Source organism: Orbicella faveolata, unplaced genomic scaffold, assembly GCF_042242905.1.
Source record: "Orbicella faveolata isolate gen_17 unplaced genomic scaffold, um_ofav_v1 contig_24, whole genome shotgun sequence".
Lineage (NCBI taxonomy): Eukaryota > Metazoa > Cnidaria > Anthozoa > Scleractinia > Merulinidae > Orbicella > Orbicella faveolata.
This window is the reverse complement of record NW_028301552.1, coordinates 4,275,085-4,295,918: the sequence shown is the minus strand read 5'-3', so window position 1 is coordinate 4,295,918 and position 20,834 is coordinate 4,275,085. Positions and strand designations below refer to the sequence as shown.

The 20,834-nt window shown below is 39.7% G+C and overlaps 1 pseudogene; it reads right to left on the bottom strand.

Annotated features, from left to right (window-relative positions):
• The window catches only part of LOC149110021 (uncharacterized), a 57,274-nt pseudogene extending 48,794 nt beyond the window's left edge, over window positions 1-8,480 (bottom strand).
• Window positions 8,481-20,834: the final 12,354 nt, after the last annotated feature.

The following is a 20,834-nucleotide window of genomic DNA, read 5'->3' as shown; positions in this document are numbered from 1 at the left end:
TCCCAGCGTATTTCTATGACAAACGTCTAGGTGGGATTTTGGCGGACGAGAGAGCCTAAGTGGGGTAGAGCGGTAAGACTGTTAAAATGTGAAAGCCACACCTAGGAGTTACAGAGAGGACCATATCTCGTAAACTTGCAGCCGTAAGCTTTTAACGTACGTTCGTTTACAGCTTCAATCGGATCTAAGTGATTTTTATTTACTAACAATTAACCTTGCACATTAATCCCTTTATTATCGTGCTGTGGACATGTTCGGGTGAGCAACAGACAGCTAAGAAAACATTTCTCGAATAACTACTCCAAATGTCTAAGCATTCAAAAAATTGTTCTCCAGAAATTTACAACAATCTGTAAAAAGCGGCACGAAAACAACGCTGTCACATTATGGGAAGGATTCTATTAAGGTTGCTCGATCCTTGAATCTTTGCTGTGTGGTAGATCTCGTACACAAACATCTCCACATTAAAAAAGCTAAACAATCATTTGCTAAGTATATCGATAACAAAACTGAATCAAAAATATTCACAAAGTTCACCGCTTTGGCTGTAGTCAATGAACAAGTCACTCAGGCACAAGTACTCAGTTCTTCAAATATAAAACGTTGCAAAAAGAAATATAGATCTGAACAAAGTTTAGTCTTCCTCGCAGCCTTTTTCAGTGTCGTCTCGCAACGCTCCTCTCTACAAACGGCCGTTCACATTAGAACAGAATTCCTTTCCTTTTGCGCCAATGAGATCACCAGCATTGTTTCTGATGTGACCAATCAGAGCAAAGGAGAATGTAATCAACATCGTTTTTTCCCGCGAACCTACAACTGAGCAAACATTGAAAAAGGTTTTGCAAATCGATCTTTGTTTTATTTGTTCCGTTGCAGTTGAGAAAAAAGAAAAATTCTACCTATCTGGGAAAAGTTCTTTCGATTTCTCAGCGATTATTAGATCCTGTCTCGATGTTAATGTGAGCAGTTATTTAGATACTAGCGAGTCGTCAATTTGCAAATCTTGCCATGATAGACGCCTTGTCAAGCTCAAAAAGGCATCTAATCACCTTGAAGAGCTTACACAGAAGTTGAAGGGAATCTACAAGGATCGTAAAGTTCCGACAACGAAGCGCTTATTGAGCGAAGACAACAATGGGAAAACCGCAGAAACGTGCCCTGGGAAAGCCGCGAAGTGTGTTTACAGTTTCCGAGTAATAGGGCGCTTGCCACTTGTACCTCTTCTGATACTGTAGCCAATTCTACCGTGATTAGCCAACAGGGAAGTTCGTATACTCCGACTAAATAAATTCGAGATGTCTTACTTACAACATTTAACGCTTCTTCAAGGGTCGCCATACTCCAACATGAAACACGCAATGAGATTGGTTAGTTTACTTTAGCGCGCACAGTTCTCGGAATACGTAACCCGAATGGTGATTCGGTCAAATGGTATAAAGGAATACTGTTCGGATGTGAGCAGCCGTTTGTGGGGAGAAGCGTTGCGTGACGACACTATAAACGGCTGCGAGGGAGACTAGACAAAGTTCTCAATCTCTCTCTCCATGGAGACTGGGAAATTTAAAGCTGATAATTCACGTGGTGTCCTGACCCGCAATGAGGCTTTGTTAACGCTGGAGTTGTTGTGGGACATTATTGTGTGTTGTTTGTTCCCTGTGGCTGTTGTAATCAAATGGCTGTAAGTTTCCTCCGCTCAACGGCCGGTTGACGGATGAAACAGCAGTTTAGTCCATTTTGATGACCATGACCACCTCCCAAGCAAATGCATCCAGTAAGTCACGTGTGACGGTTTTACGCTTACAGCTCAAGCCAGTTAGTTCTTGAAGTAAGATAGTAATGCAATACTTGGTAAATATATCAATGCTTTAAACTACGTTGCAATACTTGTAACAAATCAAATAAAGTCCGTAGCACTGTCAGACTTGAGTATATCTAGTGGCTTCGCACTCACTTTATTGCGCTCGTTCAATATCAGTGTACCGAAAAACCAGTTATCGGAAAGCCAAAAGCAAGTAGATTTCGCACCTTTTTTTCATCTCGAAACTTCCCTTCGTTGCTCTTAAAACAGTTAAGCTTGCGAGCTCTGATAGGTGCAATGTGGGACATTTCCAGGCATTGCTTGTGTAATTTTAACGTAAAATGATGAGTTCATCTCTTTCTGTCTAATTTTCAGATGCTTTGAGAATAGTTCCTACCCAAAGAATTAAATTAAGTTTCGACACTGTATTTTGACCCTCCGATTTTAGGAGAGAAACAAGAATGAAAACTAACTTGCAAAAGTTTTTGCCTAATGCACTGAAAACTTCCTTTCTTTACTATTAGTTGTTCAATTGTTCAACAGCCTTTTCCGTACTAATATTTTCATATGGTCGCGGCGAGCGAAAATTAACAAAAATTAACTAACAATAAGTCAACGTCAAAGTTTTAATCCAAGAAAACCCTTTATTCAAATTGGTCACATGATATAGCTCAAACTGACCATGGCCCGGACTGACAAAGGATCGGAAATACTCCTTCATAAGTTTGGATATAAAAAGAACAACGATAGTTATATATTGATTACTTACAAACCTATCTCAATAATAATGAATTGAAGAAAACTCTTGAGAATCATTGAACAAAATGTAGCATTACTATTGTTTTTACATTGTTTGTATTTTCTTAGTTATCCTGTATAAACATATGGATAGCTCTTGTATAGACCAAATAAACCATCAACATATTCAAGGGAAAAAATACTACGTGTAAGTATTTTGCAATATTTATGCTCAACAATGCGCACGAGAAAAGAATGAAACTATTTCGACGAAAACTATGAGCAACTAAGCTATGCCTTTACTCAAGCTCGTGATAGCGGTAAGGAGATACTGGCTTACTGAGTAACCTTTTGACTGTAAAATATGATAATGACCAGTTGCGCCATTTCTACTCTTAAATCCGAGGATGTGATTTATACTATATGCCGCAAGGGCGTTTCGGAGTTTCCCAAAACTGGACAAGAAAGAAAGTGTCCTGTCCTGTATCTCCAAAAGTAAGGTTTTTTCAATGACATTTACATAGTGCTGTATTAAGCATTCTAAGGAATAATGAGCACTTAATGACTGGCTCCAAGGGAAACAGTGAGTTTTGTGTCCCCGAGACCCTCAATGTCTCGAGGTCGAGGGGAGACAGAACTCACTGTTTGCTGTGGGGCCTGTCATTGAGTGTTTTGTAATACTTCCCAACTCAAGTGAAAGAAAACTGCGAAAAAATTATTTACTTGAAGCCGGCAGGCGCAACATTTTTACGGCGGTTTCAAGGTGCATGGCCTGTTCACGTGCGAGTCGAAAGTTCAAGTTGTTGTTTCCCCAAGGAGTTAGTGAGTTTTGTTCGCGTTAGGGAGTTAGTGAGTTTTGACCCACGACACGTGACACGTTCTCCTCCAATCGGAAAACGTATTTGATTTGGGAGGCATAACAATTTCACTTGACATGTGGTTTAGTTAAATTGGTTCAAGCAAGACGACAGTTAAAATATTATTGGCTATCATAGATTTCAATCTGTGACGAAATCTCTAAAGCTAGGGGAGAAAACCTCTCTCATGTAAAATCCGAAAATTGAAGTAAGAAAGCAAATTGGCTAAAAATGCCCTTCAAGGTATGATCACTTCAAAAAGGCCGATAAGGCGAGCAAAAAAGTTTTGTATCCATTCCTTCATGGCAATTTAAGTTCATTTAGGTCAAAAAAGTTAATTCAAATCTACTCGTTTCATTTCTGCTCTACTACGGGTAGAATACGGCTTATAGACAAGAATTTTGTATCGAAGAAACAAAATTGAAAAAACTCATAATGCGGTTCATTTGTTTCAGCTGTTAATTGGTAAAGAATAGTTCACTTTTTGAAAATGTCTATTAAGCCAAAGCTCACGTAGTTATAATGCATATAGTTTTTCTATTACACTTGATTAAAAAAGAAACTTGTACTGTTTTCTTTTGCTTACAGCATGCTCGCCCATCCTAAAACTATTCTCATCTCGTAAAATTAAATTTTTCTTAGAAACTAAGCACCAGTTGGTGTAAAATAAGGACTACTGTTTCACTAGAAATTAAAAATAAGAAGTACGGTCCAAAGGATTAATAAGAATTACTGAAGGTAGAAATACATGCATGCTTGGAGGCAGTGTTTATTCCTGAGTGTGCTTCTTCAATACTTCCCCTGTACTGCTCGGATTTATCGTCTGCAAACATAAAAACGTATGAGTGAGTGCGGGGTGTTTTACATTCAATTTCAGACCTTGCACAATTTTAGCTCAAAAGGAGTATTTCGAGTCACTGTGATGCACAACCTTTCAAATGGAAATGGAATTTGCAAGACGATCTGCTGGCAAAAAAAATTCATTTCAATATGAAAGGTTGTCCACCAAGATTCGTGTTGAAACAGAGGTAAGAGCAACTCTGAAACAACTGTGAAATGGTATATTAAAAAGTGTAAAGATAGTGCTGAATAGAACTGAAACTCTTTTCCTATAATTTGCCATTTTTCAAAGTAGCTAAGCCAATATTTTGAAATCCATAATTGCGCAAGCTTAGCAAGTACATCCTCTGTTTATATGCTGAATCTGTTGACTTTCGGAAATAAAGTCAAGGTTTATATACAACATATTTCGAGTCATAATTACACCACACGGTGTGCTTGAGAGAAAAACGGGTTGAAAAAGAGAGCCTCAAAGCAAGTTTGTTCTCTCTTATGAAAATCTGCGTACCTCACCTCACTTACACATGTGCATGCACCTAACAACTAGATCAGCAATGTATTAGTAAACATATTAACTGAAATGTTCAAACGTCCAACTTGGAGGACGCGATATGTGTTATTAAATAAAGGCATTCGCATTCTAGTTTCGAATAAAGAAAAAAAGGCATGTTTCTAATAAATGGGGTTACGAGTGCTTAAACGTTCAAATAGTTTTACTTACAGTGCTCCTAAATCCAATGTGACGTCATCGCCAATTAGTACAAAAGGGGCCCAGTACTTCACCGCACTGAACTTTGTTGACTCTCGAAGAAATTTCATAGATCGGTGAAGAGACACGCTGGCACTTTTCCCTTTACTCAGGTGTCGGTAGAAGATTTTCATAAACATCATTGTGGCTTCGTCATCTATTGCCCAGAGAGACACTAGAACGGAACGAGCTCCAGCACCCAGAAAAGCCCGAGCAATACCAACCACACCCTCAGCTTTGATATCTCCTTGGCCACTATGGCAACAGCTAAGAACAACAAGTCGTGCTCGTAGCTGAACAGCTTGCACGTCGGCTATTTTCAGCATGTGATGCTTCTCGTACTCCGCTCGACTGATATACTTCTGTGTTGAATTTGGAGCCAAAGCAATTTCACCATGTTCGCTATTGCCATGTGCTGCGATGTGGACCTGAAATGGTCGCCATTCTATGAAGACACTTTGATATCTAAGTCTATCATTGCTTATAAGCGACTACGAGGTGATGGAGAGGTGAAATGACCTTATATTTTAACGATTTACTCACGTTAAACAGCATGTTCACTGTAGACAGACTTGGAATTCTAATGTTAATTTCATTGCCCCGATATTTAATCGCCAGTCTGAGGTTACCACCCGGACGGTTACCACCCTTTTTAAGACACACGGACTCGCTCAAATATTTCAAATAGACAATGTCATTTCATTATTTATACTACAGTCAAACCTGTATTGAGCAGACACTTTGGAGACCCTTGCTAGTGTCCGCTGAACACAGTGTCTTAAAGGGGTCATATTAATATATTAATATTGAAAGGGTCAAACACCATTTCCCTAAACGTACAATAACTATGGAATACCGTAGAATTCCTAAAGTGAAAAAAAAGGGAGGCACGGTGACCTCGTGATTAGTGCACTCGTCTCCGGATCGAGCTGTCTGGGTTCGAGCCCTTGCCGGGGTCACTGTGTTGTGTTCTTGGGCAAGACATTTATACTCTCACGTGAGTGTCTCTCTCCACCCAGGTGTATAAATGGGTACCAGCGAACTTAATGCTGGGGGTGGCCCTGCGATGGACTAGCATCCCATTCAGGGGGGGAGTAGAAATACTCTTAGTCGCTTCATGCTACGGAAACCGGGATAAGCTCTGGCCTGGTGGGCCACTTCGTATGCAGACTTTACCCACCATAGAATTCCTAAAGTAACGGTCCCCAAAACTAACGGCTCCCCGAAAGTAACGGTCTTCACCGAAAGTAACGGCGCACCTGAAAGTAGCGGCCCTTTAAAGAAGTCACTGAAAGAGAAACTCTGATCTCAAACGCAATACCAGTAGATCCGCCTCACTGCAGGGCTGAACAACTTAAAGAGTTATTAATTTGCGATTTTATATCGAACTCATCCGATTCTATCTTGAAACTCTAATTATAAACTGTCCTTGTCTGGCAGCAGGGTCACAAATGAAACAGTGCGACATTATGATATGATGCGACCATTGTACTTTTGCCCTACAATACCATCATTAAGAGCCGTTTTCGTTATACAGTCTGCTTTGTTTATATGGGTACATTTAGTAACATGCATAAACGGAACTTTTAATTTCATGTTACGGCTCTGCTTTGTCTAAAACATACAAACGTTTTTTAACCATCGGAAAGTAACGGCTACCCGAAAGTAGCGGTCCCTTTTCCCTGGTAAATCCGAAAGCAACAGGTGCCGTTACTTTCGGAATTCTACGGTACCGTATTTCCATAAACAATGATAAGTAACTGTATGTGATCATTTGATGAATGAAGGATTTATTATGTCATTAGTTTTACAGACTTTCGGTACAAATACGAATTTCCTGTTTGCCACATAAATGTTTTGTCGGTGTGGTCACGTACGTAGTACTAATTTGATCACTCTTTGTTGAAACAGATGAGAGACAGCATTTCCTTTCTTTTAGATCTGACAGTTCTTCTGTTGGCAAAGTTAAATGGCCGATCTATTTATTCGTGGACAAGTAACATGTGTTCTTTTTCCACGGTCCGTTTAAAAAGGTTTTTAATAATAGAAATGACCATGAAAGTTAAGTTTTAGGTGTCCACGACCGCTTAATAGAGGTGTCCATTGAATACAGGTATTTATTCAGGGTAAATCTGGCGGGAGAAAAATGGGACTCGCGCTGCTGTCCGCTTAATACATTTTTTTACTGTAATAATAAGTTTAGATTTCGGCTGATATGTGGGTATATCTTGTATATTTATTGTATGGTATTTTCTGCTTAATGTAATTGAGAATTGTATTATGAGTATTGTAGAGGGCCACAAATTTATTAACTTTGGCTACTTAGTGTAAACCCTCCTTAACTAAAGTCTTTACTCACTTACTCACTCACTCACTCACTCACTCATTTACTTACCAAAGCAACAGAAGTGATTCTTTTTAGCACCTCCTCCTTAGTTGCTTCCCTTCCCGTTAGAGGCGTAGTGTTTAGAATCTCGCCAACCATCTTTACCTCTTCTATGGCGTGTGGTAGCTGTGGTAAAATGGGTTTACCAAAGATGTTTGTAACTTTCTCCAAACATGGATCTCCCACGAGCAACGCCCCAGTCGTACTGTGGTAGCATTCACCAAGGTCTTCGAGGAGCTTTAAACTTGTCAGCGAGGGAATTAAACGGATCCTGGTGGATTCACTTAGGTACCTTCCAGCTTTATCCACAAAAGCGGCAAACGGAGCAAGCCACAGTGGACCATCGGGGACAATGAGCACTTCATCACCATCTAGCACACTCTCAATGGGTCCAAAAATGCAACTGTACAAAAGGCTCAAAGAACTATTTGTACAACGCGCTGACTGTCCCATTTCATCAGATTCACTGCGGGGTGGCAATTCCACTCTCAGCTTATTCACACAACGGCCACGAATTTGATTTTCTCTCAGACAATCTTTCCTTAACCGCTCTACAAAGCGGACTGCATTTTCATTTTGTACAAGCGTTTGTCTAAACTGAACATTGTTTCCTTTAGAGAGCGCCCATAGACTGATCGTGTTGTGTTCAAGTGAAACAAAAACCATATTAGTAGACAAGCAGCTTATCACGCCTGAAATAACTTCTCTAGCATCAGGAATCTCTGAAGGTGGTGATTGCAGGCCAAAGCGTAACTTCATAAGATCTAGTAAGGCCTGTGCTCTTCCTTGCTCAGCGGCACACAAAGCCTCATCAATCTTCGAAAGCCTCACCAGAACTGTGTACAGGGCGGTGTACGCAGTTTGGTGCGTATCGCGGAAGCTTAATTTGAAATTATCTTCGACTTGAAGATGTCTCACATTGTCATAAACCTTTACACTGGAACGATAAAAATCCAGAGCCTCGTGCAAACAACCTGAAACCTCATAGTCACAACCGAGCACGTAACACGCACATGCCTCTCCGCATCTGTCTCCAACTTCCTTAGCAATGTTAAGATGCCGCTTGTGGTATTCTACACCAAGCTTTATCTTACCCATTCGTCGATAAGCAGTACCAAGTTTACAACACGAACATCCCTCTCCAATCTTGTTACCTACGTCTTCAGCGATACTCAGAGATTGAAGGCAATAATCTACGCTCCCTTTCAAATCACCGAGACCTAAGCGAATAGAGCCAAGAACGTCGTATGCACTTCCTTCTGAATCCTTGTTTCCAGCTTCTTTTGAGATGTGAAGAAATTCCATACAATACTCCGTAGCTTTTCTGAAATTACGGAGACTTTCGTAAGTACTGGCGAGGTTATAGTACGCAATTCCTTCTCCAGCCCTGTCTCCCACTTCTTTGGCAATGGTAAGATGGAGCATGTGGTACTCTATGGCTTGTTTGAAATCACCGAGACTGTGATGAGCATTGCCAAGACCGCAGTAGGCACCTCCTTCTCCAGCCCTGTCTCCCACTTCTTTGGCAATGGTAAGATCGAGCATGTGGTACTCTATGGCTTCTTTGAAATCACCGAGACTGTGATGAGCATTGCCAAGACCGCAGTAGGCATCTCCTTCTCCAGCCCTGTCTCCCACTTCTTTGGCAATGGTAAGATGGAGCATGTGGTACTCTATGGCTTGTTTGAAATCACCGAGACTGTCATGAGCATTGCCAAGACCGCAGTAGGCACGTCCTTCTCCAGCCCTGTCTCCCACTTCTTTGGCAATGGTAAGATCGAGCATGTGGTACTCTATGGCTTCTTTGAAATCACTGAGACTGCGATGAGCATTGCCAAGATTGCCGTAGGCACCTCCTTCTCCAGCCCTGTCTCCCACTTCTTTGGCAATGGTAAGATGGAGCATGTGGTACTCTATGGCTTGTTTGAAATCACCGAGACTGTGATGAGCATTGCCAAGACCGCAGTAGGCACGTCCTTCTCCAGCCCTGTCTCCAACTTCTTTGGCAATGGTAAGATGGAGCATGTGGTACTCTATGGCTTGTTTGAAATCACCAATTCTTTGATAAGCAATTCCAAGATTGCCGTAGGCACGTCCTTCTCCAGCCCTGTCCCCCATCTCTTTAGCAATGCTAAGATGTCGCATTTGGTGATTAATTGCATCGGTTGTTCTTGCTTCCATTTCTGTGCGATTTACAGTCAAAAATTGAACAACTAGGTTAGTATGCAACTTTGTGATCTTGTTCCTTTAATATAGGGAAGCCTTGCAGCGCTGCATATACAGCCCCTCATATATACAGTATACCAATGTTAGAGCCCTCATGGGTTATCAGTTATACAGCCTTGCATTCTTGCATAGTTAAAGCATTTCACGTTACAGCTTCTAACGTTACAGATTTATAAAATCATAGCCGTGCACTTCACAGCCACACATTACACCCTTCCGTATTTATAGCGGCGGAAAATCATTACAGCATGTAGCCTTACTGGTTTTCCTTGCAACTTTACAACCTTACCTGGGAATCTTACTTTCTCATATCGTTACAATTAGGAGTAAGAGCCTTAAAATTTTGTCACTTTAAAGCGAGGCAATCTTGTTATCTCGCCACCTAGATTTTAGCAGGGTTATGGAAAGTCGTCGAAAAGCCATCCCGCGCTTTGTGAGTTCATATTAAAAAGAATTGTACAGTGCCATGGTGATTCGAGACAAAAAAGGGTAACGCGGACAACAAACAACATGAGTAAAAATCAGCCCAACGTACATTTTCCTAGGTCGAGACTTGAAATTAGCGGTCTTACAATGTTTTAATGAATTTAAAACCCCAGAGATTACCTTGAATATTGATTGACCTCATTAAAGGCCAAGTTTAACAAAATATTGGTCGAGTTCTATTTTTCAAGTTCCGCCCTATTTAGCAATTCTAGGATCGACCACACCAGTTGATATCAAGCCAATGGTTCTAAAAATCAGTCAGGGTGATTTGTCTGGGATGTTCACTCGAGGTAATTGGATCTTGTAACACTCATTTAAGGCCAAGTTGCCTTTTATTCAAGTCTTGTAGCCATATAGTTCGCCATAAAATTTAAAACAAGTTTGTGTTTGATGTATTTTGACACCTTGAAACTCCACCCGCAGTTTTTCCAAAAACTCTGTCATAAATGTTTTTAAAATTTTGCCATCGTTTAGACAACTATGTCAGGTCGTAAATCCTGACGTCTTATATCCAAAATTATTTCTTAATGATAAATTCTTCGGTCTCATGTAAAATAGGATATGACGTCATACCGTTGCCATGGTACCTCAGATCATGGTAAAATGTATGTCATTTGAAACTTTCCTCTTTCTCCAGCATGCTAGTAACGTTCGAGTTTCTGTGTGATTAATACTGGTGGTGTTCTAGTCATTCAATGTTGAACGGTATCATTACTCAAACATCCGATCGAGCCACCTTAATTCCACGAAGAATAACGTAGAATTTAAACAGAGTGCTTGAAAACCGTGAGCTGAGTAACTGATCGAAAGCATGGCAGGTGAAACACGTTTTCTTTAAGATTTTCCGCAAGAACGCCTTTCTGAAAAAGGTCCTTTTATGGTAGAAATTTTGTCGCTACGGAATAACCAATAAACTTTCCAACTATCTAAAAGAAAACAGTGAACAAATTCCCTTCGAGATCATGTATCATTCTTTTAACACTATTCAAAATTAGAAGAGGGTATATCGTAAGTCAAGGTTGGTAATTCCTTTCTTTCTTCCTTTCAGCCATTACGATTCGGTTTTTCGACATCTGGGGGATCTGTGTGCATTTGTGTATTTTCGTAACCGCCATGAACGCTTAATTCAGCTTGTCCTTTTTTCCCATTAGTATCAAAAGACATAAATTTTAGCGTATCATTTTAAACCAACTTGGAACTTTCATTTTCCAGATTTCATAATTAACTTTTGAAAAAAGGTTCGTCTTTTCTAGAAACACGAAATTTCAAATATTTTATATTATTCTACTATGATGCCACTTTTACCATCTTAGGTGAAGAGAACGCGCAAAATAGTGTAGAGGATATTACACGGTGGCGAGTGATTTGAGGATCCGGTTACACCACTACAAGACCACTGAGTTTAGGGATAGCTAATCAAACAACTGTATCATGTGTATTACGTAGTGATGAACGAAACAGAACAACATAACACATGGCCACGCACAAACCAAAACGCTATTACGTCAGCAAAGTCAACAAGTACGTCAGCAGCTTACCAGACAGCATGCATTATCATATATTATTCTAATAGCGAGGCGGATTTGAATTTTATGTTCAAGTGGCAAAAAAACAACAGTTTTCATTTGCTTTTGCCACAGGAACATAAAATTCATATCTTTCAGCCCACGTCTAATGTTTCTTTTAATATATAGACAAAAACTACAGAAGCGAATCGAAAGCACAAACCGTATGTGGACTGCAGCTTGGCGGCCGGAAAATCTTGAATATCTCTCCTTTGGTTTACTTTGAAGAGACTCCTTGAATAGTTTTAAACCACATGAAGTTTCTTTCTTCATTTTGGCATTTTTGGCATTCTCGTGCTCCTTAATTAGTGAACGGTTTTATGTCGGCTTCCGTGATTTTAACATCTCTATCGCTCACCATCTTTACACCAGCATTTGGCAAAGTTTGACCGAGTGGCCGCGCAATGCAAAGGCGTGATATCCTCACTAACAGATTATTTCCTACTAATGAGGAAATGGAAAATTCGTGTGAATTTTACGAGTAGTGCATTTTCAAGTGAAAAGCTCCTGTCTATAGATAAGAGCCAGTATTGCACTGTAGAGACGTATTTTGTTTTCGCCATTCGCACGCTCCTTATGCGATCGGTAAGATTTTCGGATGATGCAGGATTTATTTCAAAAGCTAACTAGTAGCCGAAATACTAGAAAATGGAATAATAGTTAGGTCATAGACTAATTTCGGTATATTAAAATTCAGCCTAAAACAATAGACCTCAATACGAGGCTCTGGGGAATGAATACAGAGTTTGTGGGGTTTATCGGCCCAGGGCCTCGTGCTGAGGTCTATTGGGTTAGGCTGAATTTTTATATATCGAAACTAGCAAAAAGTCAGTTATTGTTATAAGTCAGGTCATCTGTAATTGCTAAATTTTAAGCTTTTGAAACGAATTAGGTTCGGTTACGTTCAAGCATTGCAGATCGATATTAACACAAGAATTTGACTGACTGGTGTAACAGCAAAATGCATGTCTTTAGCTGATGTGAGTAATATTTATTAATATTCGCTAATATTCATTAATATTTATTTGTAAAAATAAATCAATTAATTTTCCAGTTTGGCTAGGTAAAGGACAATCTTCCAACCGGTCCAAAACTTAAGGAAATCTATGTTGTATATACTACAGGAAGAATTATTGTCCCCAATTTTCCTCGACGACTTTCTGCACCGCAGGGTAGAAATATCTCCAATAGAATCCGCAGCTATGTTTTGTAACACTGGCATAAACTTTTCAGGCCTAAGCCTCATTCATGTTAATAATTCTCTACCATGCAGAATCGCGCAAAAAATAGTATTATTCATTGAATAAGCGGATCCTTAATCAGTCTGCTATTCAACAGGAATTTCAAATATTACTAAAATTCTTGAAATTATTTTCGTTGTTATATATATACACACACACACACATATATATGTGTGTGTCTGAATTTATGAAAACCGTGTTAAAGACTTTGCACCAAAATAGCGGGTATGTTTTTGAAAAAACGGTTAGAAAATGTACATAAATATGGCCATGTCGCACCGAGAGTGCTATCTACCTCGTGTACTCTTAATAGAGTCCATACCATGCCTATACAAGCCTTTAAAGTCGCTGCAAATGAGTCGAACGAGCCAAACAAAACTAAATTAGAGCTTAAATTGATCATTTGGTTCGCCGCGGCACTAATTTAGACAGGCTTAACCTCTGTGATTTCACCTAAATGACCTCACTATGTCTTTACTGTGGGTTAAATTAGCCAGTCACGCTAACAAGAGCATGGTAAGCAGCGGAATCGGTTATTTACCTCTATATTTCAGCCAAAAAGTAGCCGTTACGTGACATTTCATTTCAATATCTGACCGGATTCGCAAAAACATAGCCATAGAATTTGACTTGTCACTGATAATCTAACTTGCTACAATTCTGTCCTAGAGCTAGCTTTCCACGAGGCTTATCGTACCTAAAATGGCAGCAAATAACTCTTCTGTATGCCTTTTGAGGCCAGGAAGACTTAAGTCACCGTCTTTTCGTTGAATCATGAATTGTACAATTTAATTAAGAGTGCTTTTAACATGAAATTGGAGTCTAAATCAACATGAACGTACAGATATCAAAACCGCGGCGGAGAGCTAAACTATCGCTTTCTAAAGGCCTGCATCGTCCTAGATGGACTGAACAAGAGCTTCCTACATCGAGAATCGATTGAACTTCAGACAAACTAGGCCATAGTTAGCAGTAAGCGAACACTCAACATGTTGTCGTTACGTCAATTATCGCCCGGAAGCCACGCAAATAAATTTCTTCCGCGCTAGCGAATCACAGACAGTTCTGATAGTTAGCTAAGCCGAGAACGCCTAAAATTGATAAAACAAGGAAATTCTACTCACGATCAGCGCTTGAACTCATGTTCTTCTCTCTCCTCGTGGCCATGTTTTGCTCGCAAATAGCAATGTCCCGAATGTACTTCAATTTTGTCGAGCGCGGAATGGCACATCCAGATTTCAACAGATTTTTTTTAAAAGTCTTTAGCTACATCAAAGTTCAAAGCAAATGACGCCAACAGCAGCTAGAAATGTCTAGTCCATTGCACGTCTAAGCCCTAAATTGATGTGGCGAAAGATTTTTGCTGTCTAAAGCAAGCACAACATTATCGCCACAGGGCAAACGGCCTTCTGTTACGGGACTAAATGTGACCCGTAATGTTTACACATGTCCTCAGGCTCGCCTCAGGTACGATAATGGACGACGCTTACCAGCAAATCGTTAGACTTGGGCCTTCATTTGGCTTAATGATGTCCTCAGGCAGACTTCCTTTAGACAGCAAATACAGAACGCTAATCGGTCGCTCCTTGTCAGAGTCACCGCGCGAACTGAATTCAGACGAGTGTAGCCTGGGCTAAACTTAACGCAAATTGAAAAAGGGGTGGTGGGGGGGTCGATAAATAATGAAAAAAATACCTAAATAAATGAAACATGCGGCAAGGAGTTTCTACATTTCATGATAGGTAAGATTTACAAGCTGCTGTCATAGCGAAAGCAGAAAAAAAAACCCAAAGAAATGAAAAAACGAAATGAAAAAGCCATTACCAGAGTGCTCAAACTAGCGAACTAATGAGCATGCGCAATTGCAACAGTAAGTTTTTTTTTTTTTTTTTTTCAGGTAGCGAAATCATTGACTGAGTCTCGGTGTTTCCAGATAAACCGCCAATAGTAGGTCTTGCTGAAAATCAGATAAGGAAAAAAAAACTGATTTATGAACCGTCCAAATTAAACTAGGATTTTCAACAGGTCCGCATCCCGCACTACAATAATTTCGGTCCCACGCGCATGGGCCCTGCTCGGAATCATTTTCCTGATTCGGCCTGGTTTATCTCACATTTCTCCGCCTAACGTTTAAGTCGATTGTGATATTTTAACCTCTAATGTGAGCGATTTTGTAGCCAGAAGTAAGAAAATTGACTAGCCAGGGCTGTAGCGTGTTCAAATCTCGGATGCTTCAGGTTTTTTGTACAGAACTGACACTCCACGGAGACTTATCCAGAATTTATTCGGAGTACGCGAAATTAAAAGTATAACTGCGAGCTGAGTGAACTCCGGTAATAGAACATATGTTTGGGTTAGGGAACCAAAAACTTTTCAGACTTGTATAAAAAAAGATATTCTGGAAATTTCCTTTGAGTTACAATTCTTTACATATTGAATGATTCAATGCTGTTGACTGTCAGAAGAGGCCGTGTGTTATCTTTCGGTTGCTAATTTCCTTTCTGTTTCTGACTTGATTCACGTGTTTTCGTGACCGTTGTGAATGGCTTCCTTCCTTTCCTCGTCAGGATTATTAAAAAATACAAATTTTAGCATATCAATTTTTGGCGAGCTTCTTAACTTTCGTTTTCGAGATTTCGTAATAAGATTTTGACTGTTCGCAATCAGTTTTTTGAAGCATAACTTAACTGACACATTAATTCATTGCAATTCACAGTCCAACACGTTAATCATTAGGTCATGTTTTCATAACTTCAATCAATAAATAGTCATTTCTCAGTTGCTAAACTAAGAGAGACTACTCACTCACCTTTAAGCTGGTGTTCACGAGTAATGAATCTTGAGCAAATGCAGTATCTGCTTTCGTCTTCTCTCTGAGATGGAAATGATATATCGCGTGAACATGACGTAGAGATACTTATATGTTATTTGCCGGCCGGGAGTTCTGTATTGGGAAAATCTGTGCCCCAGGTTTTGAGTACGGCCCTCGCCTTGCGGTCTCGGGCCGTAATCAGACCGAGGACACAGTTTTTCGCAAAACGGACCGACCAACAACGGAAAATAAATAAAATAATGGGTTTATTTTTCTTCTCTACGATATTGCTTTGAAAACAACTTTTCTGTTGAATTTTTAAAATAATAATAATAATAGAGAGATTAAGCATGACGTTACGTCAAACGGCAAACGGCAAAGATTACCTCTGATTTTTTATTCTTTTCTTGTAATCCTTAAATAAAGCACACAAAAATAGAAAAATGCCTCCTACTATTCACCGCAAATACAAATATTTTCACTCTCCTGTACAGACAGCTGAAGACAGACGGCAAAAGTTTCATTTTTGCCGTTTACCGTTTGACGTAACGTCATTCTTAATCTCTTTAATAATAATAATAATAATAATAATAATAATATAAATAATAATATAAATAATAATAATATAAATAATAATAATAATAACAATAAAATTAATACTTTATTCATATAGCGCTATATCTATCGCTATCCAATAGCGCCTTACAATGATTTTAAAACATGACTAAAATAAAATAACTAATAAAATAACTAAGCTGTAAAAAACATTCTTATTAATTAAAACCATTCAGTTCAATTCTTGACTTTGTGTTGAATGTTTACATTTTACGGTGTTTTACGCGAAACAAAAAGTTTGAAAATTTGCCAAAGTTGGAAATTTCGGAGCGGTCCTTACTCGGGGTCCACCGGATCGCTTTAGCGCACGCGATTAGTCAATCAGATTTAAGGATCTAGGATTCCGGACCACTGAGAAGCTGGAGATGAAATAAGAGCTGTTACTGACCAATTCAGGCGAGTGTAGAATATCTAAATCTTGATCAAGAGTGGTGATCACATTGAACTAAATCAACATTTGTAATCAGTTTTCAATACAATTGATCTAGGTCATGACATCATCACAAAAATCAAGAAAACTATAATTAGTATAAAGTGACAGAAGCTACTCACTCACCTTCAAGCTAGCGTAGCTGGGTAAATAATCTCCAGCGAATATAAAGTCTCTCCTTTCTTCCCTCTGTTCAACTGATAGAAATAAATACATTGTGTGAACAAGCACGAAGCACAAAAAGAAATGTTCTACTCTTTAGCTGCACATGGTGCTGAGGTACATTAATGAACTCGGTTGATATTTCTATAACTGGATCGAGCAAGTTTTATAAGAAGCTGCTCTAGACGGTTCGGTTAAATTATTTGGGAAGCAGCGCAAAAACGGCTAGAGATGAGGGAGGGGTATGTTTTCCCCGCATTCCACACCCCACCCATATTTTCTCTCGCTGTTTTCCTGCGCTGATCCTCAACTAACCGAAATCATGGAACAAGCTAACTTTTCTAACACCAGAAAAACGCCGGGCTGCTGAAAACGTCTGGTGATACTGATTACTGTGTCACTGACCGCGTCTGGCTAGTGTGCTAACAAACATTGACTTCTTGCAATAAAAAACAAGAATTGACGGACCGAGCTGCTTTGTTTTGGTCGTGTCATATATTTTGTTCAACTTAAAAAAGGTCAATTTTCCATAGGAATGTTGTAGTATCACTAGTATGTTGATAAAGCCAACTGCCGTCCAAAATTTAATCATATTTATATTGAGCCAGATGAAGAACTGTTGTCTTATTTCCAGTCAAAAACGCATAAGGTGAGAATGGTCAAAGTAACTCAACTGAGAAACACGATGCATTTAGCGACGGTTTTGTAGTGATTAATATACCTCACTCCAGATTAACAAACTTTTTTGATTAGCAGGGGCCTTATCTCACGCAAAGATCTGTGTCCAACGCTACATGCCCTTGTGCATATTCGCAATCCAACGTTACCAGGTCTCCCCTTTGCTTAACCGTAGTGGATCTGAGTTAGATGATAAATATGGCCTTCGATGTGTCCACTCATTGAAGTGGGAGCTTTGAAATCAAGTGGAAGCTTTATTCAACCGAATTCCATCAGGCTAAAATTTAATTAATTATTAGTAATTACACCCTAACTTGCATTGTAACTTTCGTTTATAAGTTCCAAAATCCGGTTCTCTGATTAACATTCGGCTTTCTGCACCGATAACAATGGACATGCTGTATCACACAACACCTAATGGCATACGTTTCAATTCTTCTGCCATTGGTGAGCAATGTATTACCAATATTATAATAACAGCTTATTAAAATATGACTTACTGTAATAAAGTTTTTATCGTCGACTCTTTCTGTTGAAGTCTCTCAAACTCTGTGAGCGATTACTAAGCAATCAGTGTTCTTCTCCGACCAAGTGGAAGTTATAGAACATCCTCAGCTTTGATTCGGTTTTGTTTTATCGCCTTGGACAATGTTTTTATTTACACATTTAGGTTTTGGATTTCAGTTTCGGCATGCAGCTATAGATTTCAGTTTCTGCATTTCACACAGTTTTTGGTAGTTAGATTTGAGACTGATTTCTGTTTTTAGCGGTTGGTTTTTAGATTTCACTTGATTTTCAGCATGTAAGGTTTTAGATTTTTGTTTGGGCCGCAGATTCAAAACCCAAAGTTAGAAATATGATAAAATGAATTTTTGTCATCAGTACTACCCTCCGGCCGTCCATGTCCAGAAGAGAGCAATGGCGTCTCAGTGCAAAACCAACAAGTTCATATTTTTCAATGTCTAATTGGACATTACGAAAGTTTTGCTATCATTAATGTTGAGTGGAAACTAAACGTTCTTCCTTTAAAACGTACCAGTAATACAGCGCAAGAGCAGTTTTACGGGGACCCAGGCTGTCGTGTTGTGTTCTTGGGCAAAACGCTTTACTCTTACAGTGTCTCAAATGCTGGGGGTGGTCGGGGGGGGGGGGGGGGGGGAACGGCGTGGAAAGAAGAGTTAACCTGCCATGAACTAGCGTCCCATCCGGGTTGAAACGCAATGCTCCTGTCCACTTCATGCTGCAGAAACCGGAGTTAAGCGTCGAGAATTGGGCTTTAATGGCTTTGTTTTTGGCTAATGCTAAGCAAGAGGTTCCCTCCGTGTGAGACCTAAACGTTGTCACAGCTGATAAAGCGCGGTTCATCTAAAAAAAGTTCATCTAAAAAGGTAAAACGACAAAGGTGGGTACAAAATAACTTTTTGAATCCCGCATCTCGCCAGTATTTTGGGATCAATTCCGCAATCCCGCCCCACTCAGGATGTTCATCACGATCCCGCCTGATTGGAGTGAAGGTTCTTCGTGTTCCCTGTGTGATTCTCGGTTTTTCATCCTGCGTCCCGCATCCATTTTTACTCTCATCCAGCATCCCGCAATATCTACGTTGGAGCCTCGATAAAGAATACTGTAATTTTGAATCTAGAAACTGTATAAGAAACTTGCAAGGTAACTGATCAATATTAACTACTTAATAACCGAGAGTGAGGTCGTTACGGGAAAATCTCAAACTGAGGCCTTGCCGTATTGACCGAGCGATAGCGAGGTCAATACGGTAGGCCGAGGTTTGAGATTTTCCCGTAACGACCGAACGGTCGAGGTTATTAAGTTGTTTATTATATGGCTCATCAATAAAGAAAAAAATCATTCGAGCGGAAGTCGTCAATTTACATCCGGCGATGCGCGCGTTTACCGATTCATTCATCGTCTCAAACCTAGGGCAAAACTACAGTCAGTGAATTTCATCACTGTATTACGTATTCCGTTAAAAACACTTATTTCTTTACGGAAAGGTCACTGTCACAGCCTCAAAAACGTATTTTAGTATCGTGGTACCACAAGTTGATGGGGAAGTTTTTCCGACTTTTGGGGCGAAACGTCAACGCATATAGAAAAGACAGCAAGTGCTTCAAAATTGTCCAAACCAACCGTCTTTCGGTGAATGAAGATACTAATGCTTCAGAATGCACTGCTAAAAATAAGCTTAACTCGATCTTCGCGTTCGCTTTCGACAACATATCTTCGCCTTCTTCATTCTGGGATTTATGGATGAACATTTCAAGCCTTGTGAACGTCTGCAGTGATCAGAAACACTGCTACCGACAGAAACCGCCCGATTGTTTACATCTGATGATCCTGGAAGATGATTTAAACTTGCTTGTGTCAAAGCGAGGGAATCTATTTGACGAGAACTTTGACGGAGTTCAATACTTCGGTAATTGCTGTGATTAAGATGATAACTTATAAGTTTCTTTGTGGTGTTCTGCTCAGGATGCATGGCAGATCTGCCGATAGTGTTTTTTACTTAGCGATTTTAGCTTTACTTAAGACTAGGCAAACTTTGATTGTTTTTCACTAGTGCCCGCCAAGGTTTCCGACTGGTAAGTCATCTATATAAATTTTATTAAAGAAATATCTCTAAACTTTTAGCTACTGATATTCTCGTACTGATTTTAATCGGCTTTCATCGCTTCAATGCGCTTGAATTTTCAGAACCGGGCTCTTCCTAATTTGCATAATCCGTAATCGGCCCGTGGGCATTACGGAAGAATAATGTCCTACAATTCAGTGACAATTAACCAATCAGAGCACGCGTTATATCGGCCACAAGCCAAAGCCATATAATAATCAGCTGTAAATAACCAGTTTTATAATTGAGACAAAATTTCACCTGAAAAATACCTCTGGACATGCGAAAGCCATTTTTACCTTTGTTTTTGTTTTCTCACACAACTACAAGTGTCTTTGATATAATTTTTGGCTGTAGTCCATGAACGATTTTTTTCCAAGGAAATGTCAACCTCGTCCTCAGGGCTTTTCCCTGGAAGGTGAGGGAAAAGCCCTGGGGACGAGGTTGAGGAATGTAAGATGCAGCAATACACACTATTTTTAACAAATCGAAAAACTCCCGTAAAACCTGAGAAAATTAAGATACGGTACTTATTTCTGTCACATTACAGGTTTCGGTTTAGCACTCTAATGCGGATGGCGAGGTCGCCTCACAGTGTGTTTGTCTACAAACCAAACTGTTTTCTT